Source organism: Atractosteus spatula, chromosome 7 (genome assembly GCF_055471065.1).
Source record: "Atractosteus spatula isolate fAtrSpa1 chromosome 7, fAtrSpa1.hap1, whole genome shotgun sequence".
NCBI lineage: Eukaryota > Metazoa > Chordata > Actinopteri > Semionotiformes > Lepisosteidae > Atractosteus > Atractosteus spatula.
The window spans coordinates 59222968-59243831 of record NC_142712.1 but is presented as its reverse complement, the minus strand read 5'-3'; the positions used below and the strand labels follow the sequence as shown (position 1 = coordinate 59243831).

Genomic DNA, 20864 nt, shown 5'->3' with positions numbered 1-20864 from the left:
CCCGGGAAATGTCAAAAATGTGCAAATTGTTGGTTGTCTAATATGTCAATGTATAATATATTGTCTAATATAATTTTACATTTTACATGAACAGACACCTTCAGTTTAAAATGAGAAGAAAGGAATAAGACTGGTTCCAGATGAGGAGGAATGCTAATTGATTAGAGAATCTCATCCAGCCAGGTCTTGAATGAAACCAGGTTAACATCTTCATCTTGAGAGATGCCAGCAAACAACCACCCCGTCTTCAGAGGACGGGAGGGGATATGGAAGCTCCACATAGGACCTGACACGTGAAAGCAAACCTAGATCCCAGCAGCAGCTCTGACCAGCACAGGCTTGAGCTGAGCTGATTGGACCACCTGTAGCACTCTGAGCCAGCAGGGGGAAGAGCACCACTAATACTTCAGTAGAGTTTGACCTTTACTAATTGCAATTTAGCCAATCCTAAAAAGAAAACAAGTGTCCCATGTTATAACAATATTGCAGCTGCACTTAAGAAAATAATTCAAATGGTTTTTATCACACACAAAGAAAAAAATGGGAAATTGTGGTGTTTTGAGAAAAGTTGGGGTGAGATTAATCAATTCATGGTCTCTTAACCGTGCTGTTATAGTGACCATATATGGACAACTTTATTTGCACATGGCTGATCCTAGCCTCTATCTGAGGAAGCAGCAGTTAATCTGTCCTTCAGTCCTCTCCAGTGTTGATAATATTTCATAAACAGAGGCTACAACAGCTCAGTCACAAGAAGAAATTGCACCACCCATTTTTAAAGTCCTGGTTAGACTGTAGCTATCTATTCTTTAGCTGCCTTCAATCTTGACTTGCACTCCTGTCATTTAGACTAACAGAATACTGTCTTCCTAAACCAGCAAGAGGCTCCTGGGTTGCCATGGTGACATCCTCTCCTTGATTCAGCACATGGAGTGCTGGCTTCACATCTGTGCCCACCAGTGGACAGGAGCATCTGCTCCTTATTTCCTGCAATACAGCTGCACCTGATCTGTGGGATCGGGCTGCCAGCATGTCCTGCTGGGTGTTGTGGTGCAAGTCTGTTCTAGTCAGCAGGGCTGTGTTCATGGACACAGAGGCAGTAATAATTCCTTACACTTATATCACATTTTTCTGGACGCTCCCCTCCACCACCACCAATGTGCAGCCCCACCTGGATGATGTGATGGCAGCCAGAGTGCACCAGTACACAGTGGGGAGGAGAGCAGAGTGCCTGTCCCTGTCCCTGTCACTAAACCGGGGCATTAGGATCCACACAGACTGCAGGGGTGAGCGCCCCCTGCTGGCCACACTAACACCTCTTCCAGCAGCAACCTTAGTTTTTCCCAGGAGTCTCCCATCCAGGTACTGACCAGGCTCACACCTGCTGAGCTTCAGTGGGCTGCCAGTGGTGAGTTGGAGGGTGATATGGCTGACAGCAAACATCATCATAATAATAATAATAATCATAATAATTGCTTACACTTATATAGCGCTTTTTCTGGACACTCCACTCAAAGCGCTTTACAGGTAATGGGGACTCCCCACCACCACCAATGTGCAGCCCCACCTGGATGATGCGACGGCAGCCATAGTGCGCCAGAACGCTCACCACACCAGCTCTCAGTGGGGAAGAGAACAGAGTGATGAAGCCAATTCATAGATGGGGATTATTAGGAGGCCATGATTAGTAAGGGCCAATGGGAAATTTGGCCTGGGATTTTTAATGACCACAGAGAGTCAGGACCTCAGTTTTACATCTCATCCGAAGGACGGCGCCTGTTTACAGTATAGTGTCCCTGTCATTATACTGGGGCATTAGGACCCACAAAGACCGCAGGGTGAGCACCCCCTGCTGGCCTCACTAACACCTCTTCCAGCAGCAACCTTAGTTTTTCCCAGGAGGTCTCTCATCCAGGTACTGACCAGGCTCACACCTGCTTAGCTTCAGTGGGCTGTCAGTTGTGAGTTGCAGGCCGATTAGCACAACAGTTGCTGTGGTGATACTGGATTCATATACAGGGCATCATGAAGCTAAAGATGACCTCCCTTGACCACAGAAAAGTTCGTTTAGGACTAAAATAGTGCTGCTTCACAGAGAACTGTCTGATACAACCTCCCTGCTCTGGAAGTCCAGATACATTCTGGGGCTTCAGGTAGCATCCTTCAGAGAACTGCAATACGAATTTTAAACTCGGACGTTATTCCATAATTATAGTTAAATATAGTTACAATAAAGCATATGGATGAAATAAGGTAACGCGGACGGTCCCAATTTCTACTCTCAGACCTACTCTCTCTGACCGGCAGAGGGCACCACCTGTCAGAGTGTTGACGTGCGCGTTCCCTACGCCGGACCCCCCTCCCCGAGCGCGCTCCCGACGGGCAGTGGTGTGGCTGGCGAGGTGCGCACGCGCAGACGAGCCGTCTGAATGAGGGACCATTTCCTCTTGGAGGCCTGTGTGTTTTGCAGAGACTGAAGGCCAGTTCCTCGGCTGTGTTTTCAATTTGGACGGGCAAGAACGGGATAACCCCAGGATCCACCGGAGCCTGCTGCGACCGTTGCCGTGAGCAGAAGCCAGCTTGAGCAGGCGAGACGAGCGGCGCTCCCGGCGGTGTCGCCGCTTCCTTCAGCGCTCGGCTCGGCTCGGCGCTCCCGGAGTGGCCCGGAGCTGCATGAGAGGAAACACTCCTCCGCCTTTGTGTCTGCACCGCACGGGCTGGCTTCCTGGACCAAGGTACGAGCAGCGCTGCTCTTCGTCGTTGCGAGCCCGCAGGCTGCTGCCGCGGCGGCTCGGACCCGCGGCCAGCATCAGCAGTTAGAGAGGGGGGGCACGGGCACGGGCACGGGTGCGAGTCGGCAGCTGGTGCTGCGGGCTCCTTCCCGCACCTCGGAGTGGGCTCTCCTTTCGGACAGTCTGCGGTGTAATTGCAGACTTGTCTTGAGAGGGACGCGTTTCCCGTGTGCGTTGCAGTGGGCGATCGCTGCGCTCTGCTTGCTGTGGTCTGCCAGGCGTGGTTGGGGCAGGGGTACGGGGGTCTCTTGCTGCCCGGGCGGGTGTCCGAGCTGTCCGCCAGCCCAGCTGACGTTTCTGCTCTCTGATGCAAAGCAAGCAGGAGGCAGAAGTGTCAGACCGCCGGGAGGGTGCAGGAGACGGGCCGGTCTGGCCTTGCGGACTGACCAGCGTCCGCCTGAGTGACCGTCTCTGCCCTGATGAGCCCCGGAGCCTGGCCGAGGAGCTGCAGTGTTTGTTAGTGAAGACCGACACTGGACGTGCCGCTTGTATACAGTATTTCAAACCTTGAATGCGCGCACGGCGAGGTGCTGATTTGCAGTCCTGTGTGTCTGCAGGGTTAGGGGCTCCTAGTTCAAGGCTGAGTCTCATTCGTTTCGTCTTGTAAAGCTGTGCTGTATCTCGAAATACAGTACTTTTAACAGCTGTCAACGGCCCTCTTGTATGCTACGAAGAAAATGTCAACCTTTCGGTGCTCTAGCTACCCGGAGATGCAGTTTTCGTGCTGTAGTTGTTACCTAACTCGCCGTTGTGACCTCTGTAGGGATCCGAGAGCTTTCTGGAGATGAACTAGTTGTCCAGCTCACGGTTTCGAGTTCACATTCGTCGCTTTGGCCGCACGGTTACTAAATGCATGTGTCCATCTGTATGGGCTGGTACTGTAGTCGGGCTGAAGCGAAGGCGAGGGGCGCTTGAGAAACAGTCGAGCCCGCCTGGCTCCGGGCTGCCGAAGTGAAGTGCGCGTATCGCGCTCATCAAGTACGCTCGCTGTTACTGTGGACAATACTGCCACGACCCACTGTTCCAAATGTCACGTTTCACATGTGCACAGCTGGCCTGCGTGTGATAGCGTTTAGCTCCATCAGTTGTTTTTTTTTTTATTAAGCCGGGTGACTGACAAACGCGAATGTGAACAGCGCTGTACTGTATAATTACATAACCGTGATTGGACTGTAGAGTTTAAGGGAGAATTCAACTATCAGCCACTCCAGTAATAGACATCATAAAAACTTAGAACATAGTGGAAATGTGAGCAAAATAGTAAACCAAAATTCGGAAAGGGCTAACACGGTGCATGCAGACTTGTAAACAGAAAGTCAGCCGTGTGCTGCTCCAGGGGTAAGCACAGGCTGTTTGTCCGGAGACAGTAAGGTGCTCGGCCCGCAGGCAGTGTCTCTGATGTTGTTTCAGCGGGATCCCCTGTGAAGCGCATTCCCAACGGGTTTAGTCTGTAGAACATTGAACACCACTGTAAGACGGCTGGGCTGCGTCTACCTCATCTGTCCTCCTTGCTCTGGGACTGTATATGAGTCTCGTCTGTGTGACCCAAAGTCAGAACTTGTTAAAACACCTTCCTGCGGTGGTTCAGCACACAGGTGAGTTTGCTGTCCCGTGCTTGTGTGCTCGGCTGTGTGCATGGGGGGTGTATCATGCTGCGTTGGATGATCATCGTTGTGACGGCAAATCAGAATTACGGTGCAGTAAAAAGGTCTCCTCCTCTGAGTATAATGTTAATCAAACTTAAATGCTTAAACCTGTCAGCTTATATGTGAGTGGTCTCCTTAAATACTTGCTTTCTTAAAGAGACATCACTGTATATATAAAGTAAGTACAGCATGCCACGTTTTTGTGTGGTAAAACATTTTTGTCATAGTTTTTTGTTTCATTACAGTTCTTCCATTCTGATGACTGATTTAGAGATAGATGCATATTTTGTTTTCCTAGTAAGTCTGAGATAAAATAGGACTTACCTATGCTAAGACATCAGAGTAATTTAGCATTTCTGTTATCTGTTCAGCTTGAATCTTTAGGCCTGTTCATGAACTCAGCTTGTTGCAGGAGGACAGTGAGCAGTTTGTACAGCTGGTTAAGTTCTGTTCGAGTTGTGGTGAGCGTGTTTGCAGCTTTGGTCAGGCTGATCTGTGGCTTGAGTTTGCAGGAGTGGTGTGGGAGTGGTGTCCGGATTAATAAGAGGCAATGGAGAGGAGGGTCTGTGCGGATGCCTGAAAGTTATGGAGAGATTGGGAATTGCTTCCAACTCGGAGACCTCCTTCCTTGTTTCAGTCGGCATGCATTTTTCTGTCCAGATATATTTCTAGTTTCTATTTGGGCCCTGTTGGGTTAGGGTTATAGACCACTCCAGGTCCACCTGGAATAGCATGCTCTCTCCAGCCATTCCCCCCTGTCCCGTCTCCCAGCCTGGGATTGTGAGTGCTGCTCTGGCAGGGTCCCGTGTGTGGAGAGTGGCCATGGAGACAGGGTGGGCTCGACTGGACGGGGGCATCGAAGTTGCGAAAACATCAGTATGCCATCTTTGCATTGTTGGAGTTTTTGCTTGATTTAAATTTCCTTACACTATCGTTTTGAATTCAATCTGGGGGGGTGGTTGGAGCTGATGGCCAGGGGGAGAGTCTGGGCGGGTGGTTGGAGCTGATGGCTGGAGGAGAATCTGGGCGGGTGGTTGGAGCTGATGGCCAGGGGGAGAGTCTGGGCGGGTGTTTGGAGCTGATGGCTGGAGGAGAGTCTGGGCGGGTGTTTGGAGCTGATGGCTGGAGGAGAGTCTGGGCGGGTGTTTGGAGCTGATGGCCAGGGGGAGAGTCTGGGCGGGTGTTTGGAGCTGATGGCTGGAGGAGAGTCTGGGCGGGTGTTTGGAGCTGATGGCCAGGGGGAGAGTCTGGGCGGGTGGTTGGAGCTGATGGCTGGAGGAGAGTCTGGGCGGGTGTTTGGAGCTGATGGCTGGAGGAGAGTCTGGGCGGGTGTTTGGAGCTGATGGCTGGAGGAGAGTCTGGGCGGGTGGTTGGAGTTGATGGCTGGAGGAGAGTCTGGGTAGATGGTTGGAGCTGATGGCCAGGGGGAGAGTCTGGGCGGGTTTTTGGAGCTGATGGCTGGAGGAGAATCTGGGCGGGTGGTTGGAGCTGATGGCTGGAGGAGAGTCTGGGCGGGTGGTTGGAGCTGATGGCTGGAGGAGAGTCTGGGCGGGTGGTTGGAGCTGATGGCTGGAGGAGAGTCTGGGCGGGTGGTTGGAGCTGATGGCTGGAGGAGAGTCTGGGCGGGTGGTTGGAGCTGATGGCTGGAGGAGAGTCTGGGCGGGTGTTTGGAGCTGATGGCTGGAGGAGAGTCTGAGCGGGTGTTTGGAGCTGATGGCTGGAGGAGAGTCTGGGCGGGTGGTTGGAGTTGATGGCTGGAGGAGAGTCTGGGTAGATGGTTGGAGCTGATGGCCAGGGGGAGAGTCTGGGCGGGTTTTTGGAGCTGATGGCTGGAGGAGAGTCTGGGCGGGTGGTTGGAGTTGATGGCTGGAGGAGAGTCTGGGTAGATGGTTGGAGCTGATGGCCAGGGGGAGAGTCTGGGCGGCTTTTTGGAGCTGATAGCTGGAGGAGAGTCTGGGCGGGTGGTTGGAGCTGATGGCTGGAGGAGAATCTGGGCGGGTGGTTGGAGCTGATGGCCAGGGGGAGAGTCTGGGCGGGTGGTTGGAGCTGATGGCTGGAGCGGGTGGTTGGAGCTGATGGCCAGGGGGAGAGTCTGGGCGGGTGTTTGGAGCTGATGGCTGGAGGAGAGTCTGGGCGGGTGTTTGGAGCTGATGGCTGGAGGAGAGTCTGGGCGGGTGTTTGGAGCTGATGGCCAGGGGGAGAGTCTGGGCGGGTGTTTGGAGCTGATGGCTGGAGGAGAATCTGGGCGGGTGTTTGGAGCTGATGGCCAGGGGGAGAGTCTGGGCGGGTGTTTGGAGCTGATGGCTGGAGAAGAGTCTGAGCGGGTGGTTGAAGTTGATGGCTGGAGGAGAGTCTGAGCGGGTAGTTGGAGCTGATGGCCAGGGGGAGAGTCTGGGCAGGTGGTCGGAGCTGATGGCCAGGGGGAGAGTCAGGGAGGGTATTCTGAGCTGATGGCCTGATGGGCAGTAAGATCCAGTACTTTCACACATGACGTCCCTGTACAGAGCGGGAGGGGGAGAGCCGAGCCGTGCAGCTCTCACCAGAGTGACTCAGTGGCTGAGGCAGCTGTGTGGAAGAGAGAGCGAGGAACTGGTCCAGCCTCTTCTCAGGAGAAGAGAATGAGCACATTGTTGTGGCCGCCAGTCCCTTAATAAAGTCTTCTTGCTCCATATGAGCAGCGCACTGCAAACAGCCTGGGCTCAAGAGCTCCTTTGAGCCAGACTTGGTCATGGCAGTGAAACCAAGTTACTTTAGACTCTTTTTATGTCCCCTTGCCCTCATTTCAAGGGTAAGACTGGGGGAGAGAGCACGAAAGGGTGGGCTGCAGTTTCAGGGCTTCTAGTTCATTTCCTGGCCGTGAGTCACACAGGAAATGATCTGCTAGTGATTAAGGCTGCTTTTGAGAATCGCCAGTAAGATGCACAAAATCATCTCGGGCCTTTTCAGAAGAAAACAACAAACAAATTTATAGGATAGAACAGTGGGCCTAGCCTGCCCTTAATTATCTTGTTTCCTGTAAGGTCCATCAAGCCTGAAAAACTGCACTCTAAATTTTATTTTAAGATCTCACAGTTAATTATGAAGATCCAAAGTATTGTCACACACAGACTAAGTACTTGAAGAGATAGTCCCTGCTGTTGGAACTGTGGTACAGTGTGTTCACAGAAAATGTGCAAGCTTTGCAGTTGAAACAGGAAACGGACCGATGCACAAAATGCACTTGCGTGCAGCCTTGCTGAAAAAGACCGAAAATGAGACATGAAGGGAGTGCGTCTGCATTTAACCACAGCTGAGCGTTAGGGCTGCATTAATGGCGGAACTGAGACAGGAGCTTCCCTCACGGGTTCATCAGGGCCCAGACCTGGGTGATTTATGAACAGAGAGAACAAACTTGTTTTGTTCAGTATTTTTTCTTGGCAGAAAAAGCAGCAAAATGCTTTTCATTAATATTTAAGATTATAAAATGATACAAGCTAGCAGACATCATTGGTGCAGTTGTGCTCTAGAAGTGTGTAAGAGGTTACTGCACATCAGTACAACATCAAGCAGAAAGATCCCAGTGACCCCAGGACAGAGCAGCAAGGAAGTCAGTTGTAGTTTTTCAGTTTGTGTCATGTTTCCTCTCAGATGGGACAGAACTTCCCAATAGGATGACGCAGTCTACAGGTAGGCTCAGTTTTGCTAGTGCCTTCAGTGATTCAGGTTCCTGATCATGTGGTGTCTTGGTACTTTTACTCTTTAGTTGTGGATGTGTTGTGAAAACCTTTTTGTGCACAAAAACGTTTTCGCTAGCAAGAAATAAAAAAGGAACCTCTTGTAGGAGGCTAGTTCGTTGGCACTGCTCCCTCACAACTGCTGAGTCCTGGGCCTGACGATGGAAAGCTTGAAGAAGCCTTAGGTGCCTGTCTGTGTGGAGTTTGCATGCTGCCCTGTGCTGTACTTGGCCCAGTGACAGGCTGGTGACCAGGTCTCAGCCCTGCCTGCCTCCCTGTGTTTATGCCCCAGGATCATTGAATGCTCACCAGACTCCATAGCTTCCTGATGATGGATAAATGTCAAGGATCTCTGACTCAGGTTATTCAAATGATTGCCACATTACTGCTCACCTGTGTTAGGCCCTGATTTGAATTGCTTATTAGGAAAGCGTGACAATAAAGTCACTTCCTTATTCAGGCAGGTTTCCATACATCTGCTGCTCTGTTACTGGTGTTGGGCAATGTGTCATCTTTAAGAACTGACACTTGAATTCATGCTGTTAACCAGGAGACTAATTACTTTGCAGCATGTAACTATAATGTACCTGAAATTATGCTATTGTCCATTATAATTAGGGGGGTTCTTATTATTTTATTTTTTTTAAATTTAGGATTCCTTTCTCTTTCTCAGCCTTTAATTGAATGTAGCTTAGTGGACTGAATGGATTTAAAATCTGAAGGCCACTGTAAGAAAAGTTTGCATTTCTGATCTAAGCTTCAATCACTCACGTGTAGTCTGCAAGAGTAAAGCATTTCCTGACTCTACAATGGGAATCTGCAGCCCTAATGATGTCTTTGAATGCTCGGATGTCTTTGGTGTACTTTGCAATTGATTAATTTGAGTTAATTGGACCATTTATTTGCTTAGTGAACTATTGCTAAATTAGAATTTTCCAGGTATTTCCACCATTAGATCATTAGCAATTTAGACATCCTTCTTAAATGCTGCACAGCTGGTGCTGTAGATGTCTGTGCTGGACAAGAAGTGTGCTGTTGTACCAGTTCAGTACTTCAGAACCCTGTGGAATCTGTGCCTTGTGCTGCTCAGGCTGTCCTCTCTGGTGCCACAGACTGGTAACTCTGAGGTTCCTAACAGTTTGGTTTGGGAGTGTGTTAGCACTATGTTAAAGTTGATCGTGTATAATTTAAAAAATATTGCAAGTCAAGCTGTATTTGTATAAATATCTTTTGTCAATGTTCTAATTCATTCAGACCTTGCAGATATTGTGGGCTTTTTTATACTTTTTGTTTCCTGAGCTTAAGCTGTGAAAATTTGGGCAGCTGTTTTAAACACCAGCCTGAAGGATCCAGCAACAGAGAAATTTTTAAATGATTTCATAAAGATAAATTTGATCATGGTCATAAGGACATCTTTTTCTGTTCCAAAGAATAGTGCTCTCATTAAATTGAAAAAAGATAATCGCTATCCACTTATCTAGGCCACCGTGTTGGAATTCATTTTGTATTCTAAGACGAGTAACGTATAGCATTGGAGATATGCAAGGCGCTATTCTGGAATGACGCCTCCGGTCTGGTGGGGAATTTCAGAGTCTTGGTCGAGCTGGTGCTGCAGCTCCTGGGCTTTCAGACAGCTGCAGTGTTTGAACCAGGAAAACGGCACCTGTGTGCCTGGCAGAGGCCCGCCGGCGCCCACTCAGGCACGGGAAGAGCTCAGCGGGACCCCTTCAGCTGTCAGTGCCCCCGCCTAACCTTCTACTTCAGGTCTTCTGCTGCAAACGTATGATTTTACTTTCGGTCTCACGGAAATTAAGTTAAATAACCAGTGAGCATTGTGACTTTGTTCAGTCTTAAATAGTATTTCCATTCCTGAAATACTTTTGTCTTGCAGTTGATTTGAAGTTCATGGAATTCGTGAACCGTGACATTGTGTTTTTTTGGTCTTTGTCTGGGAGGTCACTGGGCAGACCTGCTGTGCTCTTCCTGCCAGCTGTGTGAAAACTGAGCTGTGCTTGTCTGATCACTCTAATACAGATACACCCAGAAGCTGCAAGCAGAGGGAATTCTGACACTGCTCGCAGTTTAACTAGCTCTTGCATCATCTTAAATACATCAGAGCACCAAGAGATTCACCGTCAGAGTCCCCCTGAATCTCAGGGCGGAGGTATTCAGGGTTTATGGATTTTGCATATGTTGCTGCATTGCTGCGTTTTCGAATGTGGCCTCACGAGTTTGTTTCCATTGGGATCCTGAGCCGCACTTTGACTTCACATTTAATTTCCACAGTATTTTGTATTGGCCACTACAGGACCAACAACTTTGGCAGTGAGTAATGCAGTAACAGTGGCACATCTCGTTCCACCACAGGCTCTTCTTTCGAGCCATTGCTCCAGTTATTGGTGCTGACTGAAGTGCAATTTTTAAAACCAGAAAAAGGGAAGTGTTTCTCCCCGCTTGCAAAATCCACAGCAGCCAGAGTTCTGGTTATCAGAGTTTTCACTGCAGCTTTTGACTTTGGACCCAGAGTATCATTTCGCTCACAGCCACAGTCAAGAGTGCATGTTTGTCCAAGTGCTCTTTTTGCAGAATTTCATTTTTGTTGTTTTTCATACCTTCATCCCTTTTTGCCAGGCATTCGAGAGTCCTGTTTGCATTTCAGAAACGGTTTGTTTTCAGATGTCTTGCAGTGGGCAAAGGATCCCACGTTCTGGAGTCCATCCAGCAGGAAGAGCAGGGAGCTTGGCTGTTTCAGCCTTTAGTGCACAAGAGCGCCCTCCGCGGGTGCTCTCTCGCGGCCTGGTTGCTGCCCTGAGCTCCTGCTCTTCCTTTCTGGACAACAGTGATGCGGGGCGTCCAAGGATTTCTGCTCCTTAGGACCGTTAGTTCCAGTTTTTTAAAAGAAGTTGTAAAAGGTTCACAGTGAAAGAGAACATGGGAGCATGAGGAAGAGAAGAATAATTACCTTGAGCTTCATTCAAGCAGAATGCTGGAAATCTACATATTTTTGTTTAGAGTTGAAGTAAAAAAGGAGAACCTCTTGCTTCAAAACCAAATATTGGAAATGCTCAATAACGCGTTATTTGTAGATTTAAATAAAAATCCAAAATAGGAAATTGTGCACACTTGCACATTGTATTAATCTGTGCCTGTTTGTTTACTGCAGGGTTTAGCAGAATAAGTCTGGTGCCTTTTTTGCAACAAGAGCGTTTGCACAACAATACAGATGCACACTCATAGCCGAAATGGTAGCCTGCTACTCCTTATACCCTTAAAATGGCCCAAAACAGCCACTCAGGTGGCCCAAGTACTCTACCGAGACAAAAGGGATTGTTGTGGCAATAGTTCTGTCCTTCTTGTTCTGAAGAAAACTGTTGAAACTTAAGAGGAAATTATTGTTGGGTGACTTCTGTCTTTTTACAACGATTTTATGATGTCCAGCTGAAAACGGAGCAGAATTGCTGGTTTGGATAAGTGATGACAGAATGACGTGAATCCTCAGAACAGTGTCTCAACACCGTACATCAGCATCGAGCACACTGTTACTTACCACATAGTAACTAGGATTGTGTGCTCGGTAGGGAAGAACACAGTTCTTGTCTTATGCGCTTCCACGTGAAGAGTCCTGGGGGGTAGAGGCGTGTGGACAGAGAGGATTGGGAACTGGTGTCCCGGCTGGGACGTGTCATGATAGCGAGACCTGTTCCTTTGTTTCCTTTCGTGTGGGAACCGTGCTGGAATGCCAAGGGGACCGTTGTGAGGCTCTGCTGGACCCTTCAGCTGGGGCACAGCAGAGAAGGCCCGGCTCTGGAGGGTCGTGCGAACATTGGTCACTGGAGCTGGGATTTCCCCTTTTCTGAGCTGCCATTTGTCTTTTTTTACTTCCTGTTTCCTTGAAAGGAAAGTTATTACACGATTTCTAAATTTAGTCTTCTAGGCCTTAAAAAAGGATGCGTGTGGTTGTTACAGTAAAGCTGAGTCTTTCGTTCTGAAGTTTTTCTGCCCATTAAAATTTCTTACAACTGCTCTTGTAGTGTTTGGAACACAGATACTGTCTTTACTCAGCATCGCCTAAGCCCCAGTTGTCTTATTGGGTGGTTATTGAGATACAGTAACTGGGAACAAACAAATTGAATTGCTGTGCTGTCTGGCTAAATGATACATCAACTGTTTATTTGAAGAGTCTCAGAGTAGCCTAAGAATCCAGGGTGAAGTATAGTCAATGAAATCTTATTCTGTGTGTTGAATTGTAATCTGCTGACAGTTTATTAAGTGAAACTATCCATCAAGCAGCTCTGATGAGTTTAACAAGCATGATCTTAGAGCCATAAGCTGTTCGTAATGTTTAATTTAAACAGACTGTAACTGTGACATAAAGGGTGACTTTATTAGTAGTTAGAATCTCTGTCATATAAACTCGTCAGTGTCAAAATAACTAATGCATGAGTTATAACGTTTTCTCTCTTATTCTCTTATATGTGAGAGAGTATTATATCGTGCAGTTAGGTTGGGGCTGCAGTATGGGATTCTCGTTGAACTCCCCATTTTGTTTTATTGACTTTATTTGTTTTAATTAGTTTTAAAAGTGATTTTTGTTTCATTATTCTGCAGTTCTTACTTGGGGAAAGTTTAATATAAGCTGCAGGAAAACAGCTTAAAAGAAGACTAGAGGATGTTCTCAGTCTAAGAGGCTGATTGTTCAATTTCCCCTTGTGATTACGTGTACTTTTTACATTTTTAAGTGCATTTCAGAGCATATCGAGAGGAATGCTGCTCTACAGAGCCACTGTCTGTTTTTTGTTCTTGTCTTATTATTGCATTGAATTAGTTAACTAAATACAGTACAAAACCTGCAGGAGTGTCTGACACAGGTGGGGACACTGTGGTCTCGTGTCTCTGATTTTCATCAGTGTACCCAGAATCTCTGACTGTGGTTTTGATTGATCCAAATCTGCTTCAGAAATCTGTGGTTTTATTTATGGAAATAGTGACAATGACCCATGACCAACTAATTATTTTTTATATTTACTGTATATTGTTTGTATACATGAACGTGGTACCACTGTATCTTGAATATGTGAAAAAGATTAAATCCCTCCATGAAGGAATCTTATGTTACAGTGGTATCTGTTCCCTGATTTTGTTTATAACGACACTTTTCAAAAGCAGCTTTTGGAATTGTATGCCAATCTAATCCAATCAGGCAGTTTTATCCGTTTTAGGGTTTTTGTGATAGAACTGCAGTAATGAATTAGGAAATCACTTTATGTAATGGTATTTAAACTTTACAAATTTGTTGGATGCAAGTTGACTCAGTAGAGTGGCAGGCTTGGCGTATGTGATACTGGCAGATCAAGGTTTCATCGTTGTGAGTGTCTAATCTATTTTCATTTTGGACGCTGCCTTTTAAAGCCTTTCATGTTGTGATTTTCTTCTTGGGCTTTGTTGATCTTGAGCTTGCTGTTTCGAGTTATTTCATTTGTGTTGAGGAGTCTGCTGTTTTACCGGTGGTGTCCTGCTCTCAGGAGCTGATGTTTGCTTGGCTGCTGTGGCTCAAATGTTTATCTACTGCTGTACCTGAGCTGGAGTGTCTTAGTGCAGGCTGACAGTCTGGGAGAGATCACCACTTGCTCTCAAACCATATCTTATACTATTGCTTTAATGGTTTTCTCAGCACTGTATCTGGTTTCAGCTAATGCCTGTTACTACTAGCTCTGCACTAATTTGAGTGTGTGCCTTGTTATTTCCAGCTCTTCTTGAATACCACACAAATTGTAGCAAGAAACTTTTGTCTTTTGCAGACAAGGATTGAACTTTTCTTTCTTCTGCTCGACTGGGTTCCTTCTGCTTTTGAGCTCTTAATAAATCACAGGGAGGACGGACGCTGATAGCACCCTAACAAATTCATACCAATCTGACTGGTATGGTTGGCCAGGCAGCGGGTATGACAAAATCACACCTGCATACCTGCTGCCTGGCCACTCGCTGTCGATCTCTACCAGATTGGTTGTGAGGTACACTGTCTTATCAACAGGTGTCAAAACTAGGAGAAAGAGCCATCCACAGTCTGTTAGTGGCTTCCTGATCCAAGCAGCCAGATCGGTATGATTTTACTAGGGTTTAACCTTACCTCAAGGGCCTAATAAACCAACAATCCAGTCACTGACATGAACAAGTCATGACCCTTCTACCCTTTAATGTTGGAGACATTAAAGATGTTTGTCTCAGTCATTTCAAGTGTGAGACATTTCACATGTCTTATTGTTCACTAGTTAGCTCCTTGTTCTATCACTTTATAGAGCATTATATTGCTGTAGAAATGCAGATATCTGGAGGAATAACAGGAGAACGAACAATAAGGTAGGGATTCGGTTCAAAAGAATTCTGTAATCAGAGTCATTATTATGAAATCTAAAGTAGCCTTGATGTATTTCTAATTTTAGAACAGACTGGGAGATTCCACCACCTTTCTTTTGCATCATAAATTATTTTATTGCTTTCCTCTTTAAAAGTATTTGTATATTCCATTTGTACTTTCTTAGTAAGAAGTATTACTATCCTTCCTGGAAAGGGACATTTCTAACAGAATTTCGATGTGAGTTTTCAGGAGGTAAGGCTCTTTTTGCTCGTAAATAGTGTAATATCCGAGTCAAGTCAGACAATCACTATTTCAGTCACTGTAAGTGTCAGCTTTACACTCCAAGCCTCTCAGAACCACAGACGTTTTAACTCCTCATTGGGAGGGCTGCCGAAGATCTCTGAACACGCTAGCACTGGGTGAGTGGAGTGTGAAGGAGTAGAGGAGAGGAGTAGAACAGAGTAGAGGCGTTTATTGCCATATGTACATTGGAATTCTTTTTCGTCCTGATCTCTCAGGACAGACACAGTATAACAGACAACACCACACAATGTAGACAGTACATTATGACATAATAAGTAGTACAACCAGAACAATACATATGTAGTAGTGGGGAAAAAAACATGGTAGACGTGTAAAAAGTACATAGACGTGCATTGAGTCTGAGGCATTGCAGTTAGCTGTTAAGGATGCATACTGCAGTAGGGTATGAATATATATAGATCTTGTGTATATCTAGCTGTAGAAATATCTAGTATATAGCTTCACCACTGTATAGACAGTGCCTGTTAGCAGGCGCCTCGCTATGCTTTGTTTCACATTTACATTGTTGATGAATTGAGAAACTCAGAGTATAAAACTGTTGCACTTGCATCATTTTTTAATGTAAATGTAGGTGGTTTGGGGGGTTTTTCTTTCCCGAAATAAAAAAAATATACATTGTGAAAAGCAAAATCGAGCACAGGAATTAGACAAGGACTTATGCCCTGACACTCAAGCTGGGTTCCTGCCACCATGCAGTACGTCTCCGATCCCACCAGTGGAACAAGGTCTGGTCGCTCACTTTAAATGCACGAGCAGCGGGTGGGAAAATCGACCCTGAAGCAGCGAATCTTTTTGTTGATTTTGACATGACCGCAATTCGGAGTGAGTTGGTGACGCTCTCTATCTGTTCTGATTTGTTCTTCCATGGTGTGTAGGTACAGTAAATGTATGTACCTGTGTCTGAACTGGATGTGGAGAATGTATCTCAAACTAATTAAGTTATTATTTATGGATGTTAATTGCCTTTTTTAAGTCATTTTCTCTCAGTTGCATTATTTAGGAACATAACCTGTACTTGTAACATCTGAACTGTATTTGGTAGCTACAAGTGAAGCACACACTCTATCTAAATTCTGATCCCTAACCCAACCCTGTTCTATTAAGTACTGGGGGAAACGCTTCCGGTTTTAACTCACCTGGGCAAAGTTTGCACTCTTACAATCCCCAACCTCCATATTTACACTGTTCTGAAGAGGAAAGGTGTCCCTTTATATGTAGTTTCGCTGTGTGTTGCAACTTTCTGGTCCCTAACCCAGTATATATTAGGGGCCCTCTGTACATCCAAGGACAGGAAGCGTCAACAGACATTCTTTACCAACCCTGTTGCCTCAACTAGTGCACATCAACACCTTGACTTCTCTAAAGGGAGGACTCTCTTTTTATCTGTAAATGCCAGGAGCAAACACATTTTTTGCTTTTTTACTACAGGCATCTTAGTACTGCCTGCATTCCACAGTATCTCTAAATGTATAACACGAATAAGTTAAATCTGCTCTGTGTGAGAGTTGTATTTTTGTGTGTGTGGCTCTACTCATACCTTCACCCACAGATGGACATTCGGTCTGCTGCTGACCAGAGCTGTATCCCCTGACAGATGGGGTGATATAGAATTGCATTGTAAAAGGTCTTTAGAAAGTACACTCAAGTGGTCAGGTGGCTTCAAAAATCAATGGCATGGCTTTACCAAAAGGGTTGTTCAAATATCTTCAGTGTTCAGACACTTTACAGGATGTTTTAATTTCAGCTTAATTTCAGGTTTATCCAAGTATTCCAAATCTAGGTTTGCGCAAGATAAAAACAGGATGCTTTTGAAGTACAAAATTCAGCAGTGATCCTAAGAGTCTGATTGAATAAAATGTCCCAGTGTATGTGAAAGGGGCTGTGAGTTTCTGTATTTGATCAGGGCTTGGATTTCCAGATGCGTGGCTGGACGAGTCGAGCTCCTGGGAGCTGAGACCGTCTGCACGGCACATTACTGCAGACGGGGCTGTGACTTGAGAGCAGTTTGTTTTGAGGCAAGACCGTGCAACACACCCTCCCTGCCACTGGCAGCACAAGGGTTCATAAGTTCAGACAGGAGGTCAGGGATCATCGAGTTGGATTCAAGCCCGGGCTGGCAGCCAGGGCTCGTGAGCCATGTGTGGCCAACCTGCTTGTAGAGCTCTGGGTGCTCTTAGCAATAACTCGCTCCGTGCGATCGCCTTGCCAGCGGTCCAGCCAGAGTGGTTTCTGGGTAATTGGTCTCAGGAGAATGTTCCCAGCCCGTGGCACAGCGTTTCACTCGGCATTGCAAATGGAGTTTGGCCTGCTGCTCCTAATCAGGTAATTGAGCTCCTGTGGGGGCGATAAATTGCTTGCAAGTCACTTTGCTCTGCTCTACATAAATCTGTGTAGAGCTCTACACTTCTGCTCTACATAAATCTCAGCACCTCAGCTCAAGGGATCGGCTACTCTTGATTACTGAGTGCTTTTTCCCCCACTCATGAATATGTGGCGGTCTTGGATTGAATGCTTTAATGAGTGGCAACTGCTTTATGCGTCCGGTCATGACCAGATTCTTGGTGGAAACAGTGAATAATTGGAATAAGCCATTAAGGTAATTTCAATGACAACCCCATTATGGAGAACTTCATTGTTCTGTAAGACAACACTGTACTACTTCAGTGCAGATTTGTTTTGAACACGGGAAGCATGGAAAATCCAAGCCGAAGCTAAAGGGTTGTGGGAATGTGCTGTTGCTGTGCATGAGTGGGTCTTGAAAACTAAAACATGATGTTTGTAAGTTTGCCGTTACCTGATTTGAGTGGTGTTTCATAAAAGTCCCATTTTGAAGGAAGCTGTCCACCATGAGAGCACTCTGAGAACCACATTACAATAGGTTGTGGGCAACTATTTGAATTTGTTTTCCTGCTTCAGTGGAACAATATCTTATCAGGGTATGACACAGTACATGGTGCAGTGTATCGATATGCTGCTTTGTCTGTTTAGGTGTCTCACTCCTGTATTCAGGGTGTTAAAAAGTGCAAGAAAAGTAATTTGTGAAAATACTTTTAAAGGTGTTACGTAAAATATTTGTTTTATTATTAAGTAATTTGCTTTTTGTTCTGACTGTTTGAGGAGAGACTGGGTTTAACAGATGGGACTGCTTGCAGACAGAAAGAGCACTTGCAGTGTGGCTCTTTACAAATATTCAAGCTCAATGTGCTTTCCAAAATGTACTATCAATTTTTGCTGTTAAATAGAAAAAAGAACTGTTCCTTTACCGTCTTCTTGATAACGTGTAGGGTTTTCTTCCCTGTTAACAGACAACAGGTAGGAGTCAAGCCATCCTCTGCCAGTGGTCTGAGGGCTGCAGTGGTTTGTCAGACTTTGGGGAGTTTGGATCATTCAGGCACTATGTTTATGCAGGACATTAATTAAGTGGTTTAAAATCTATTTCCTGGGGCTTTTTACTTTACTGGGCCTTTCTTAGCCAAGTTGATCATTTTTTTTCTGGGTTCACTGAAATGATGAATCTTGTGTACCTGCTGGTAACAGTGACAGCCAGAGCTAGACGACTCCGAAGGGCTGCTGGCAGGACTCTGTGGGGATGGAACTGGACCACTGAGTGGCTGGAATAGGCTGAGACAGTGCCACTGCCCTGCGGAGACTGGACAGGACTGGACAGGGCCTCTGTGTAGACTGGACAGGACAGGACTGGACAGGGCCACTGCGGAGACTGATCTGGACTGGACTGGGCAACTGTGGAGTATGGACAGGACTGGACTGAACCGGGCCACCGCAGAGACTGGGCAGGACTGGACTGGGCCACCGCAGAGACTGGACAGGACTGGACTGGACCAGGCCACTGCAGAGACTGGACAGGACTGAACTGGACAGGTCCACTGCAGAGAATAATTTGGACTGGACTGGGCCACTGTGGAGACTGGACAGGACTGGACTGGACTGGACCAGGCCACTGTGGAGACTGGATTGGACAGGACAGGACAGGACTGGTCTGGACCGGGCCACTGCAGAGACTGGACAGGACTGGACTGGACAGGACAGGGCCACTGCGGAGACTGGATGGGACAGGACTGGACAGGACCAGGCCACTGCAGAGACTGGACAGGACTGGACTGGGCTGGACAGGGCCACCATGGAGACTGGACATGATAACTGTAGGTTCCCCATCTTTGCTCCCTGAAACACTGCACACAGTCTTGGTCTGTGTATGTCATTTAATTAGCACCTGTGAAAAGTGCTTCATCTGCATAATTATGTCTGTGTTGGAACCAAACCTGGTGTCTCTCTAGGAGTGTCTGCAAGTCTTGCCACAGTGCTGGAGCAAGACAGAGCTTAAAGCTGTACTGTGGTTTCTGTGCCAGGACTGGAAAAGCAAGAAGGAGAACGTATCAGCAGGAAATCCTGTGGGCAGTTTTCTGACTGGGAAATGCTTGTTGTTTCTCTGCGAAAAGAATGTAAAACCACAGCATCTCTGGCAAAATGGGATCAAATCTTGCACTTCTGTCTGTGTGTTATTTTCAAGTCCAAAGCACAGTTCATCCTTTCCCTGAGACATCAGCAAGACAGGCGCCGCTGGGCCTGCACGCTGCTCTGACACTGCGCAGAAAACCAGGGGCATTGTCCTGCACTTGAACACTGACAGTCTAACCTCCTGAGAACTGTTGTTCAAATGTGCCAGTGACGTATTTCAGAAGGGTCCTTACTAGAGGTTTGTGTTTATACAATCTCACATTTCAGACCTGAAGTTTCTATTCTGTAACAGTGCAACTGTTCTTAGCTTTTAAAAGACTTTTTAAAAAACATTAGCTTGTATCATTGACAGTCAGGTGAAAAACAGGTACTAGAGAAACAGCTAAACAGGAAGTTCTGTGTGTTGTTCTCAGTATGAAAGGTATGTTGTTTCATGAAGCTTTGAGCAACCATGTACTCCTTCAATTCAAGGTGGATTCTGACTATTGAGCCTTGTGCTGTTCAGAAGGCATTGAAGCTCCTGAAGGCTTCCGACGTGTAAATTGATGTTAGAATATTTAATGCAAGGACAGATTATCTGTTTAGAAGAACAAATTATCTCTTGATTCGTAATGCAGAAATCTAGGTAATTGTCTTTCATGGTGCTCAGAGTTGCTGTAAAGTCTTCATACTCCAAGACAAGCTCGGTGTCAGCCGTGGCATGTCAATAAACAACGAAACAAAGTACAAAGAGACTGCTGCCAGTTCCTGTTAAATTGTAGCAGTTCAGCATAATGATTAATGTCCAGGAAATTGTGCAAATATTTCTGGATTGCTTGTGAATATTTCAGTGTGTTATATTTTAGGTGATTGTCTTAATGTGTCATGCACTGGGTTTAAATGAAGTCCAGCATTTTTGGCTTTACAGGAATACATTATTAAATGGCAGGGCAGGGACGTATTTTGACCAAAGAGAGCAAGCTGCACACAGGCCACATTAGTCTGAATTAACATGTGCTTCTCACTGCCTTAACAGCTTCAGGAGTAATATCAAGAAGTCATGTGTCTAAAGCCATCTGTTGCACATTGCTGTATTTATCTGAAATACACAGAATATATGCTGTTTCAACTTCTGGTCATTTTTCTAAAAACCGACATCTGATGAAGTATATATACTGAGATAAATGCAACAGAAAATACATTTAAAATACAGCCAGGTGAGGCCATGGAACTGCATGTTTTTCTCCTAGTTTTATATTTTCTAGTATTTAAAAGCTTTCAAAGCTGTGTTAGCACATAACAAATGAAGCCGCTGTTAGTCAGAACTGGACTACAAAAGCACATAATGGTTCAGCTGTAAGCTGGCCTTCATTCTGCTCTGGAAACCAGCTGTATCATTTCAAAATCCCTTATGATGCCTGTGAAGTCTCCCTTTTCACACATCAGTTTTTGGGGTTTGAAGTAGCTTTCAATGAGACCCCATTACAGATCCAGCTGTATAGCCCATGGATTGCAGGATGCCATCTAGACTGTTTTAAGTTTTTATCAGCCATCTGTAGCTGCAGAGCTATATGTGCTT

At 46.2% G+C, this 20864-nt stretch overlaps 1 protein-coding gene across 2 annotated transcripts in view; it reads left to right on the top strand.

The window, feature by feature from the left end:
- Window positions 1-2385: 2385 nt before the first annotated feature.
- cskl (c-src tyrosine kinase-like) overlaps window positions 2386-20864 on the top strand; it is a 78907-nt gene continuing 60428 nt past the window's right edge. The window contains exon 1 of one of the 2 annotated variants that reach the window (XM_088921233.1): window positions 2386-2735. The gene's annotated coding sequence lies outside the window, so the exon portion shown is untranslated. The remainder of the gene's footprint in view (window positions 2736-20864) is intronic. The other variant, XM_088921234.1, reaches the window with a different exon arrangement.